General features: G+C 35.3%; 1 long non-coding RNA gene across 1 annotated transcript; it reads left to right on the top strand.

Annotated features, from left to right (window-relative positions):
- The first annotated feature begins 31 nt into the window (after positions 1–31).
- On the top strand, positions 32–737 carry LOC118740492. Its single transcript, XR_004993147.1, has 2 exons — positions 32–299; positions 361–737. It is a non-coding gene; the product is annotated as an uncharacterized LOC118740492 (long non-coding RNA).
- The last annotated feature ends 11,522 nt before the right edge of the window (positions 738–12,259 follow it).

Below are 12,259 nucleotides of genomic sequence, written 5' to 3' on the forward strand. Positions count from 1 at the left end.
GCAAAATGAAACCATCGATAATATCGATATCCCCATCGATAGTTATCCATCACTATCGTTATAGCGTGTCATTTTACGTGTTTGTTCTTATAAATCGTCTAAAAATTGCATCGGTCTTTGCTTCTCCGCTGTAAAATCTTCATAAGTTCCCACCCCAATCGTTTGCGTTTATGGCAATGAATAGTGAAATGATCTGCCGCACTTGCTTAAGTCTCAGTGGCCGAAAGGTCGCTACAGACGAGGACGGTAGCAGTGGAAAGTGTATTGCCAACATGTTGCATGATTTTACAAAAAGCAGAGTACTTGCTGATTTCTTATGAAACAATGTATATTTTGTCTAATACTTATATTTCTGGATAGCCAAAACGGGAAGACAAGCTGCCATAAAAGTTTGCTTATCATGCATTCGCGAGATTGAGCGTTGCTACACGGTCAAGTTGAAATGTGAGAATTGCTGCAGTACACTGCGTCAGCTAATACCTGATACACTTCCTGTTGAACAGGAATATGGGAAACAGGAGACTGATGAATATGGGGAACCGGACTAAAACCTGTGGAAGATAAACTACAAACCTACTCTCTCATGTATTTGTTTATGCAGTGTTTATTTTTATGGGTATTAAAAAAAAAAGCTAAAAGAAATTAGAAAAAAACAATGCATACATTGCGATAAATTCTCTGTACCAATACTGTTTTCCATGGCAGAAATACACTTCCCATTACCTGCCGAAGAACAACCGCTTTAGAAATTTTCTTATTTTATTTTATTATATCACTATCTAATAGAATGCGTATCTCGAAAAGAGCAAAGCTATCACAATTTTGTATAACCGCTGGTAGCCATGGCTGGTAGTTAATTGAAACATAACTTGCGTTTTATTTGAAGCCTGAACTGACCGTGGGTAAAGCAGGGTCATTCCAACAGAAGTCCGGATACCTTTAGTGTTTACCTGGCTCAGAAGTTATGGTTCGCTGAACGTACATGTTTATGGCATCTGCTACACTCTTGTAAACTCTTATTCGTCTTTAGTTGACTAGAGTTCACTTGGTTTAGAAAAGAATAAAGAAATATATTCATGTGCAACATGACCCCCACTTTTTCTTTATTAAATAAAGGTAACATTTTTTTGTGGAATGCAGTTATAATAGTCTTTAGTTTATCAGTATTATCCATTTAAGTGGGCATTCGTTTATAATTTTAATTACCGCTATCAAAATCAATAGTACTTCAATAATAGATAATTATATTTGCAAAATGAATTATTCAGCTTATCTGCTCCAGCATTAAAAAGTTTACAACAAAAAAGTACGCTAACAACTGGGTGTTAAAAACGTATCATATTAAAACTAAAACTTATCATATTCATATTAAAAACTGTTAAGTTATTTTGCCATGGCCAAGGCACATTAAACAGGTAGAATCAGTAGAGCAAAAACAACATTTGCATGTATTTTGTTGTTGCTTCTGGTATCGAAAGTGTCAAAAACTGATCTGAGTTTTTTCTTCTAAATCAAAGCGTGCCATGTGAATTACAAAAAATAAAAAAAAAATAAAAAAATGAAATTGGAAAAAATAAAAATTGATGCAACTTTCTTTCCTAGTTAATTTGTTTGCTTCTCGAAGCATTGATCCATCCTTTACAAGGGCCAGTAATCAGCGGTTGTGCTGCTGAGTTGGGCGAACGTTCCAAAAGCTGCTATTCAATCGCTTGTTTTGTATGGAAAAAGGTTTCACATGCAAATGGATTTTAACAATTCAGAACTTTTGTGAGAAAAAATTAAAAATATTTGACATTTTCGAGACCAAATAATTTGAAAATAAATCAAATCAGCTGCTCTACTGATACTACCTGTTCAATGTACCTTGGCCATGGCCCATAATATCCCGTAGTATTGAACTGTCTGAAAAGAGCCCGGAATGATAAAACGGGAAATCCTTTTCTTGGTCCGCCTGCTCCGGGTTTTCGGTAGCTTTTAAGCTAGTCTGCCTCTGAATTTATTACTCGTGTCTTGCCTGCGAGTATTCCGGCGCTTCAGCGCGCTGGGGCGCCATATTATGAGCGTTTTGTTGTCGTCGACTATCCGCTTGCTCCGGTATTGCGGTGCTCTCAAACTAGTCTTCCGCTGAACTGGTTGCTCGCGCCGTACCTGCAATTGTTCCGGCGCCTCTGCAGCTCGTCGGGACGCCATATAATGGGCATTTTGTTGTCGTCGCCTATCAGCCTGCTCTGGCGTTTCAGAAGCTCTCAGATTGGCCTGCCGCTGAACTTGTTGCTCGCGCCTTACCTGCAATTGAATTGACGTCTCTGCAGCTCGTCGGGACGACATGTAATTGGCATGTTGGTGGCGTCGACTATCTGCCTGCTCCAACGTTTCGGCCACCCTAACAATTGCTTGACGTCTAGCTTGCTCAATCCTTCTCAGCTCTGCTTGAGTGGAAGTCTCTTTACTTCTAATTATCTTCATAGCTCTCGCTTTTTTAGATATTTTCGACAAATTAGATTTTCGTTTTTTCGGCATATCTAAAATTTAATAAATGCAAAATCGGACTATAAAACCCAAGGCGGATTTATACAAGGTGGTGTTGATGGCGAATTAAATTTTCGCCGCGGTACTACTGAATGTCAAAATGATGTGTTTGTGTAAACAAGGCGAATTCTTTTTACAACAAACACATCATGTTGACCAAGGCGAATTAATATAAGGTGATAGCAGGAGTACAAAAACAAAAATTTACATGTATTTTGTTTTTGCTTTGGCGGCATAAACTGTCAAAATCTGTAAGAGTGTGTGTAGAAATGCAAACAAAATTTTTCAATTTGATACCAGAAGCCGTGCGGCGAAACACATACACAAAATCAGCTGAGCTAGTAACACCACCTTATAACGGGTGATTTTTTTGAGGTTAGGATTTTCATGCATTAGTATTTGACAGATCACGTGGGATTTCAGACATGGTGTCAAAGAGAAAGATGCTCAGTATGCTTTGAAATAAGGGTGGGTAACTCTGTAAATTTTGGTGTGCTGACTCAGTAACTCCAACTCACTTTAATGAGTCAGCACAGAGAGCTGGCACAAGTGTGCTATCGCACAATTGGTATGTGCATCGAAATTATTGACGATGTTAGTAATCGAAATCGATTTGGAAAAGGTTATCCTTAGCTTCTATTCGTAGTTGGTCGGCAAAATTTTAGAGAGCTGATTTCAACTGGTGAGTTCATTTGCGAATAAATTCCCTACTTAGTTTTGCTTGAGAGTTGTCACATAAGAATCTGTTAAATGGGCTATGCACGTAAGCGGTTACCCAACGCATAGCACTTCACATGTATAATTCGGTTTGGTTTTGACTTTTACGTAAAATGGGTATAGCAGTGCAAGTATGCATAACTGGGTTATTCGCCTTGCTTGTTAAATTTGGTAGTCGTATATTCAACTGATGGTAAGTCTCGTGATGCCATCTATTATGGTACTTTTTGGAAGATCGTGTGAATGGGTCAGCTCATCAATTGAGTTACCACATCGACACAGTTCTAAACAATGCAGCCGAACCGAGCTATGCAAGTGTCAGCACATCAACTGAGTTACCATATCGACACTGAAGCACACCGAGCTATACATTGTCAGCACATAAACTGAGTTACTGAGTTACAAATATTTTCAGAGGTGAGTCTGAGCGTGCGGCACATTTCTAAGAGTCAGCACAGTAACTCAGCACAGTGCTGAGTTACCCACCTCTACTTTGAAATTTCATCATGAATAGACTTACTAACGAGCAACGCTTGCAAATCATTGAATTTTATTACCAAAATCAGTGTTCGGTTCGAAATGTGTTTCGCGCTTTACGTCCGATTTATGGTCTACATAATCGACCAAGTGAGCAAACAATTAATGCGATTGTGACCAAGTTTCGCACTCAGTTTACTTTATTGGACATTAAACCAACCACACGAATGCGTACAGTGCGTACAGAAGAGAATATTGCGTCTGTTTCTGAGAGTGTTGCTGAAGACCGTGAAATGTCGATTCGTCGCCGTTCGCAGCAATTGGGTTTGTGTTATTCGACCACATGGAAGATTTTACGCAAAGATCTTGGTGTAAAACCGTATAAAATACAGCTCGTGCAAGAACTGAAGCCGAACGATCTGCCACAACGTCGAATTTTCAGTGAATGGGCCCTAGAAAAGTTGGCAGAAAATCCGCTTTTTTATCGACAAATTTTGTTCAGCGATGAGGCTCATTTCTGGTTGAATGGCTTCGTAAATAAGCAAAATTGCCGCATTTGGAGTGAAGAGCAACCAGAAGCCGTTCAAGAACTGCCCATGCATCCCGAAAAATGCACTGTTTGGTGTGGTTTGTACGCTGGTGGAATCATTGGACCGTATTTTTTCAAAGATGCTGTTGGACGCAACGTTACGGTGAATGGCGATCGCTATCGTTCGATGCTAACAAACTTTTTGTTGCCAAAAATGGAAGAACTGAACTTGGTTGACATGTGGTTTCAACAAGATGGCGCTACATGCCACACAGCTCGCGATTCTATGGCCATTTTGAGGGAAAACTTCGGAGAACAATTCATCTCAAGAAATGGACCGGTAAGTTGGCCACCAAGATCATGCGATTTGACGCCTTTAGACTATTTTTTGTGGGGCTACGTCAAATCTAAAGTCTACAGAAATAAGCCAGCAACTATTCCAGCTTTGGAAGACAACATTTCCGAAGAAATTCGGGCTATTCCGGCCGAAATGCTCGAAAAAGTTGCCCAAAATTGGACTTTCCGAATGGACCACCTAAGACGCAGCCGCGGTCAACATTTAAATGAAATTATCTTCAAAAAGTAAATGTCATGGACCAATCTAACGTTTCAAATAAAGAACCGATGAGATTTTGCAAATTTTATGCGTTTTTTTTAAAAAAAAAGTTATCAAGCTCTTAAAAAATCACCCGTTATAAATTCACCTTGATGTTGACATTAAGGCCCGGTTGTACAAAGTCTGATTAGCACAAATCGGAGGTAGAAGCTCTGGTTAAATACAAAGACTGCTTTATCGATCACATGTTATGTGCATGATGTCGGAAACGTCGATAATGATGTTTAACCGGCAAGTACTGATAACCAGACATTGAACAACCGGCCCTAAAACGTACCTCCGCGAAAATCTAAATTCGCCATCAACACCACCTTGTATAAATTCGCCTTGATAAAACCAAAAAGAAATTATTTCCATTAACCCCTTTGTCTATCGGCCGGGTCCAATGAACCCAAATATGATTTTATCGTGTTCTCATAATCAATATCTGATGCTTTTCAGCTGTATAACTCCTTAACTTTGCTATTTTCATGTACTCTACTACTTTTTTTATCATGTTAATTTTTTTTTTAATAGTTGCTATTGTAAATCTAGTGGGTGCTACAAAATCGGGTACGTTGGACCCGCAGTATTAAGGCAGATTTATCGTTTTAGTTCTGAACTTTTTCTCGAGAGAAAAACCAACTGGGCCTCCGCACACTGGACTGCCTAGTCCGCCTAAAATCGGTTTGGATAAAAGGTAGGGATGCCGAAAAAACATCGATGCATCGAAAATATCGATGTTTTGTTTCGATGCATCGAAAATTTTCTACTCGATGTATAAATAGTCGATGCATCGAGGCGTCGATGCATCGATGTTTTCTGGGAACTGATATCTCGAGTACATCGAATGGCCGAACATCGCTTTGTCTGAAGTTCATAGAGAGGAAGATGCAGTTTTATAGCTCATAAAATGTTAGTATAATAAAGTGCAAGTTTCAATTGCTTTAATTTTTAATATTTTTTCTTTGGCTGACTTGCGCTTTGTTATACTAAAATTGTAAGAGCTATAAAACTAGTACATACCGAAAAAGGTTTTTAATGTTTTATTTCCATAGTGGAGGAAAACTCTATGCGTATCGATGCATCGATGTACGCCCTCCGATGCATCGACAAATATCGATGTAAGTTTCGATGCATCGATGCGAGGAATAACATCGATGTATTTTTGCCACTGACATCCCTAATAAAAAGGGAAAAGAGTTCGAGTTTACCTCGTTAATTTCAGTCGACGAAATTGCGGATTAACGGGGGACCGACACGCACACATAGACGATACGCGGTTTTGTACTTTAAACGACGTAATGTATGTACTAGGGATGTTAATTTTTTTTGAGTTTTTCGGTCCCGAAATTTTCGCGCTCTAGTTATTACAATCCCGTGATCCCGGGATTAGACTCGGGACTTAGATATTCATTATTTTTCATGAAAAAACTGCATCAACACAGAGGTGTTCTAAACAAGGTGTGATTGACAACTCAGGTAAGCACTTTTTTAAGGTACTATTATGCCAAAAAAATATAGACAAGCGATCCAAAATGCATAAAAATTTGTATCAATTTGACTTAATAGGATGGTTCTTCTGAGAGCAATGTCAAATTCAATCACACTTTGTTGAATACATTTTGATCAATACTGTTTGAGAGGCTCCCCCATCATATAACTAATAAATAATAAATATTAAAACATTTTAATTTAAAGAGAAAATTATTTCATTAGTAACAAAACCAAAGACAGTAATTAAATTTATACGCATTTAATAGTTAATACTTTAGCAAGATCAGATCAGATAAAGTAACTTAAGTTATGTCGAATAAAACTCAATACAAAAAAAAAGTAAGTGCGCCTGGGCCACACTGGAGAAGTATAACTTACGTTACATATCTATTTTGTCTCATAATCAATATACATACATATGTACATATATACATCTGCTTTTGCTTAAGGTTATATTTTTTCCCTTTTTTCTATCTACCTCTACCGCTGTTCATTCTAATAACATTTATGTTATTCTGTTTTCCTTTATCTTCATTTTTATCTTTATACTCTATCGATAGCAAAATCGATAGTAACATCCAACAAAATATCGATAAAAAAAAACAGATAAAAATATCGATAATAAATATAAATAATCGAAAACAAAATCGATAAATATTCGATAAACAACTGATATCAAACTCGATAGCAAAATCGATAAAAATATCGATACAAAATCCGATAATAACATCGATAACCAAATCTATAAATAATTTATAACACATTCGATAACAAAATCGATGAAAACATCGGTAACAATATGGATAAATAATTGATAACAAAATCGATAAATAATGGATAACAAAATCGATAAACAATCGATAACAAAATCTATAACAATATCGATTAAAAACTCAATCACAAAATTGATCAAAATATCGATAGCAAAATCGATTATTATATCGATATGTTCGGAAAATATCGATAGCAAAATCGATTACAATATCGATACAAATTTCGATAACAAAATCGATAAAAACATCGATTACTATATCGATAAGTCCCGAGAATCCAGAGAATCTCTAAAATCACAAAATAGTTCCCAGATTGAGTCTCTGTGTTTATCTACATCCTTTTCTCTATAATATAATAAGGGTATTCATCAAACCTTATAAATGCATTGTGAACCGTATAAACTTATAATTGTGAAAACCTTATAAATGAACTGTCAAAATTTGTATGGAAACTCGTTTACACATTTCTGATAAATTTATCCAGCGATTTCACTGAATAAACTTGATAAACTGAAGACAATGCAACTCTGTCGCAACTCTAGCTATGTTTTCTTAGGCAATAATCGGGATCCGCATACAAATTTTGCACGCAAATTCAACAACGATATGATCCTGATAGAGATCTGGTTCAATTATTATCCCGTCTGTTTGTTTTGTTTCACTGATAATTCGCAAAGTTTGGTAGCCGTGACAAATGAATTCATACACAAACAGACATTCTGTCGTTGTTTCTTATAACTTGCTTCAAATAAATAGCCTTTATGTTATATGTACATTTATTTAAATAAATATCTCGTAAATATAATTTTTCCAATTTAGTGAGGTAGTTTCTATAATTTCTTTATCCCCGTGCTAGTAGTATAAAGTTAGCGACACTGCGCTTTATAACCAAAGAAAACACGACTATTGTCGCATGCGTAAACGAAAAGATAGTGTGGGTCGTTCATGTAACAGAGTGCATAAACTTATAAGATTATCTGCTTGATAACGTTATCGGTTTAGATGAATACCACTAATTTATTTTAATCTTTCTTCATCTTTACTTTTAACGGTATCCTCATCCTCATCTATTTCTTTATATTTATCTTTGTTTTTACTTTTAGGTTTACCATTTTGTTCATCTACATATTTCCCTTCACCTTTGCCCTTATATAAGTAATGTGTTTAAATTTACCTTGTTCTTCATTTTTGTCTTGATCTTTACGCTTCTTTGTTTTTGTTTTTATTTTTACCTTTGCCTTAATCCTTTTTTTATCTATATACGTGCTCACCTTCACTTTCATTCTTGTATTGGTCTTTTTCTAAGTGTTATTCTTTAACCACTTATTAGCAAGTTTTTGTTAAATTAATACCATGTGCATACACTGAAGAAGCACTTGTTTCAGCTCCAAACATTTCCGTTGTACAAATTCCGATGCACCATTTCCGTGTGCAATTTCCGTTGAATTTGCCAATTTACTCCCAACCAACCAACCGCCGCTAAAGAAGTTTCACTTCAAGCATTAAGTAAACAAATGGATTTTATGGATTGTCTATATTTCTTTGGTTTATTTAATACGAAAAATACTTTATGTAAAGATGTTATATTTTATTTCTGCTCTAATTTTACTATAGCCGTGATAGCAGAATATGGTAGGCCAGTAATATAGCTTCGATGTTATGGCATATTGTTTTAGCACAGCAGGTGTTTTTATTTACATTAAAATATCTCCCATAAATTGTATAATACATAGTAGAAATACCTATGTTGTATTGTAATAACTCAATTTTAACTATCAAATTTCTTACGAATAATAACTGTAATATTATTCCACAGCAAGTTTTTAGTACTTCAAAGCATCTATTAACATAAATGCATAAATTTTCAATGCAATTATCATACATTTTAATTTCCATAAAGTGTTGGGTTTTTTTTTAGGGAAATCGTGTTTATCGTCATTGCAAAAGTTAAGAAAACGGGCAACTGAAGTCTCTTAAATTTGAAAGGCATATCAGAGAGAATTGAAGCGGTAATGTGACTTGTGGTTACGAAGTTATGGCTGATAAAACCTCCACGCCTATGTTATGGGCTCGCCCCCTTTTACAAACTCATTTGTATATACCTTACTATAAGCACCTACCATAGATATGTCTGCATACCAAATTTCAAGTTCATGTGACTTATGGTTTCGAAGTTATAGCTGATTAAAGCCTAAGGGTGGTGCCACGCCTCTCGCAAAATTGACGCCATATTTGCAAATAAAACCATACCTATAACCTTCCCGGGGTAAAAACATAAGTGTGCAAAGTTTCGTGCGATTCCGTGTCGTGGTTCAAACGTTATAAGGTAATAAACAAACAGACATTCACATTTATATATTCACATTTATATACATATATATAAGATTTAATTTTTTTTTATAAAAGTCTACCTCATTGCAGTGCATTGAAGTGTACGTTTTTGCAGCAGCTACAAAATACTACCGTTGATTTTTTTACGATGCTAGCCATGTTCTTCCATATAAAAAAATTATCGAACATACTTTGCATGGAAGAAAAGGCATAACACCGCCAGCAAAAAAAACAAAAATAAAATCAAGGCTATTTTTAGCTACTTGAAAGTAGCTTTATGCTACTATTTATATAGTATAAATTATATAATTTAATGGGCTGTAAAACTGTTTATCTAAAATTTTTCTAAAAATTCGGAGTAAAAAGTTTGAAATGTTGATGAACCTTTTTTTTTGCTTTCTTGTATAAATGCAGTTAATTACACCGAGCAATCGACGCAGTTTTACTATATTTGGCCCAATATATTGATTTTTTGTGTGTGTAAAATTGCCTGTCGCACGGTGTTATACTTATGTATAATGAGCTCGATATTTATAAAAAAACAAAATATTAAATATTAAATAAACAATATAACCAAAACTGGTCAACATAATTCGTTTCTATTATTGCCACTAGTACAAATTACAAATCCCGTAAATCCTAGGGCCAGGATCCCAGGATCCCGGAATTAACAACCCTCGTGTGTACATACATATGTACATATGCGAAAAATAAAAAAAAGTTTTTTTTTTCGTTCAATACCAATAATATATCGACTGCTGAGTGGAAGATCGACCAATCTTGGCAGCCAGTTCGAAAACGCCCTATCTCAAAAAACTTTTCAACAATGCACTATTTCAGAATTTTATTGAAAAAACACCCTATTCCTTAGTACTCCCCGGGGGGGCCGCACCACGGAAAGCGCCTAGGGGCCAAAGGTTCCCAAATCCGGCACTGTTGATAAGAGTTGGTCTCGTCGCCAAAGAAATGATTAGATAAGCTTGAAACACATTGAAGACGACGGGCCACGGGCCACAGCTTTCAAATTGTTTTATCACGTACTTTTATGTAAATAATTATTTTGGCAGTGATAGAGCCATAGTGTTATTTCTAATTTTTCAAAGGCAGATAAGGTTCATCTTCTGCGTTCAAAAAATGCATGTCCGTTTAGATAATAAGGAAACAAAATAGACGGCTGTAGCCTGTGGACCGTCATTTTCAATGTGTTTCAAGCATCACACGCAATAAAACAGCTAAATCAGTGCGGTGTTGTGGTATTTTCGCAGAATATGTTCTAAATAAATATATCGGCACAAAAAGTTTAACTTGTCGGTTTGTTTAAGTGTAACGCCACAGGTGTTTAATGCCAGTCGCAAAAAATTACCCATCACATTAGAACTAAGTACTACTTAGTACACAAACGTATATCAAATATATAATATCTTATTACCACTTCGGATTATCGTTCACACGTGTCGCTACATAACTACATACATAGTAATTGTCTACGTAACTTTGAAGCGCGAAATTTCAAGGTATTCCACACGGGCGGTATCTAAAGTGGTCCAACGGCGATTTTTTCACAGTGGTTGGCAAATCTCCGTTTATCACAGTGATTGAAAATATTAGATCATCGCTAGTCGATTTGGTTGGGGGCCGCTGCAGCGCTTGACATCCAGTGTGAGTGACATTAACCAATTTTAAATATGTGTGTGTGTATGTAAATACATTGCTGCGGCAGAAGTTCAACGCTTTTAAATTTAAGTTTTAAATACTCAATAATAAAATACAGTTATTTTCGAAATTTCTATTAAATCAGTCAGCATTTTTCTAAATGATTTGTATACATATAACAGTGTGATGCTTGTTGGTTAACGAGTATTAGTCTTAAATGATTTCAAAAAAGAAAAACGTTATTTTTTACCATTATTTTTCAGTCAAAAATAATAGTTAAAATTACACTTTTATTTTTTCAGCCTTAAAACTAGACTAACTAAAAGTTTGGCTTTTATTTCCCCGAGCAAAATTGAAAGTCAAAATTTAATCACTATTCGATCTGCTTCTAAACCGTTAAGTACGAAACTTTTTAGTGTTAGGTCACAACAAAAAATTAGTCGTTTGTGCAATGATAAGCAAATAAGCGATGCAATAAAACAATCTGAAGGTCGATAGTTAATTGTTATTTTTTATCGTAAAAATAAAATTCAAATTTTAAGTGTCTTTTTTTTGGTTGTGAATGAAAAAAAGAGTATTCAAATATTTACTGTTATTTCTTAACAAAAAATTAAAATGAAAAGATAACTTTTATTTTTCATCGAAACACTAGTCAAATTTTAACTGTTATTTTTGGCTTCCTTGAAGAAACCCCTCAAAAAGGAAATTTGGAGGTTCGTTAGAGGATTGATAAATGTTCTAGAAAATATAACTCCCGTCTGAAAAGGTCCGCAAAAAGCAAATTTAGAAGTCCGTTAGAGGAATGATATATGTATTTTACAAATTTATTCTACGGAAAATGTTACTAGGGATCTGCTCAGGCCTAAACATCATGTCACCAACGTAAAGTATGGGTACCATGTGAAAGAGAAAATTCGGTAGAATTGAAAAAGTTAAATTTCTTTTGGTTCACACAGACGAATAGGTATTGGAAATGTGCTTTTAATTGATTAAATTTTTCTAAGTTAGAAGGACGTAAGAAGATGCGGTCGCGTGTATATTAGCCCTCAACATATATATATATTTTTTTTTCAAAAATATATGCTGCAAATTTTCAAGGTTATTCAGGAATAAAAGTTTAAAAGGTCATTTGCACTAAAAATTTATTCTTTTTTAATT

Source organism: Rhagoletis pomonella, unplaced genomic scaffold, assembly GCF_013731165.1.
Source record: "Rhagoletis pomonella isolate Grant_MI unplaced genomic scaffold, Rhpom_1.0 Rhpom_scaffold_00001, whole genome shotgun sequence".
In the NCBI taxonomy this organism is placed as follows: domain Eukaryota; kingdom Metazoa; phylum Arthropoda; class Insecta; order Diptera; family Tephritidae; genus Rhagoletis; species Rhagoletis pomonella.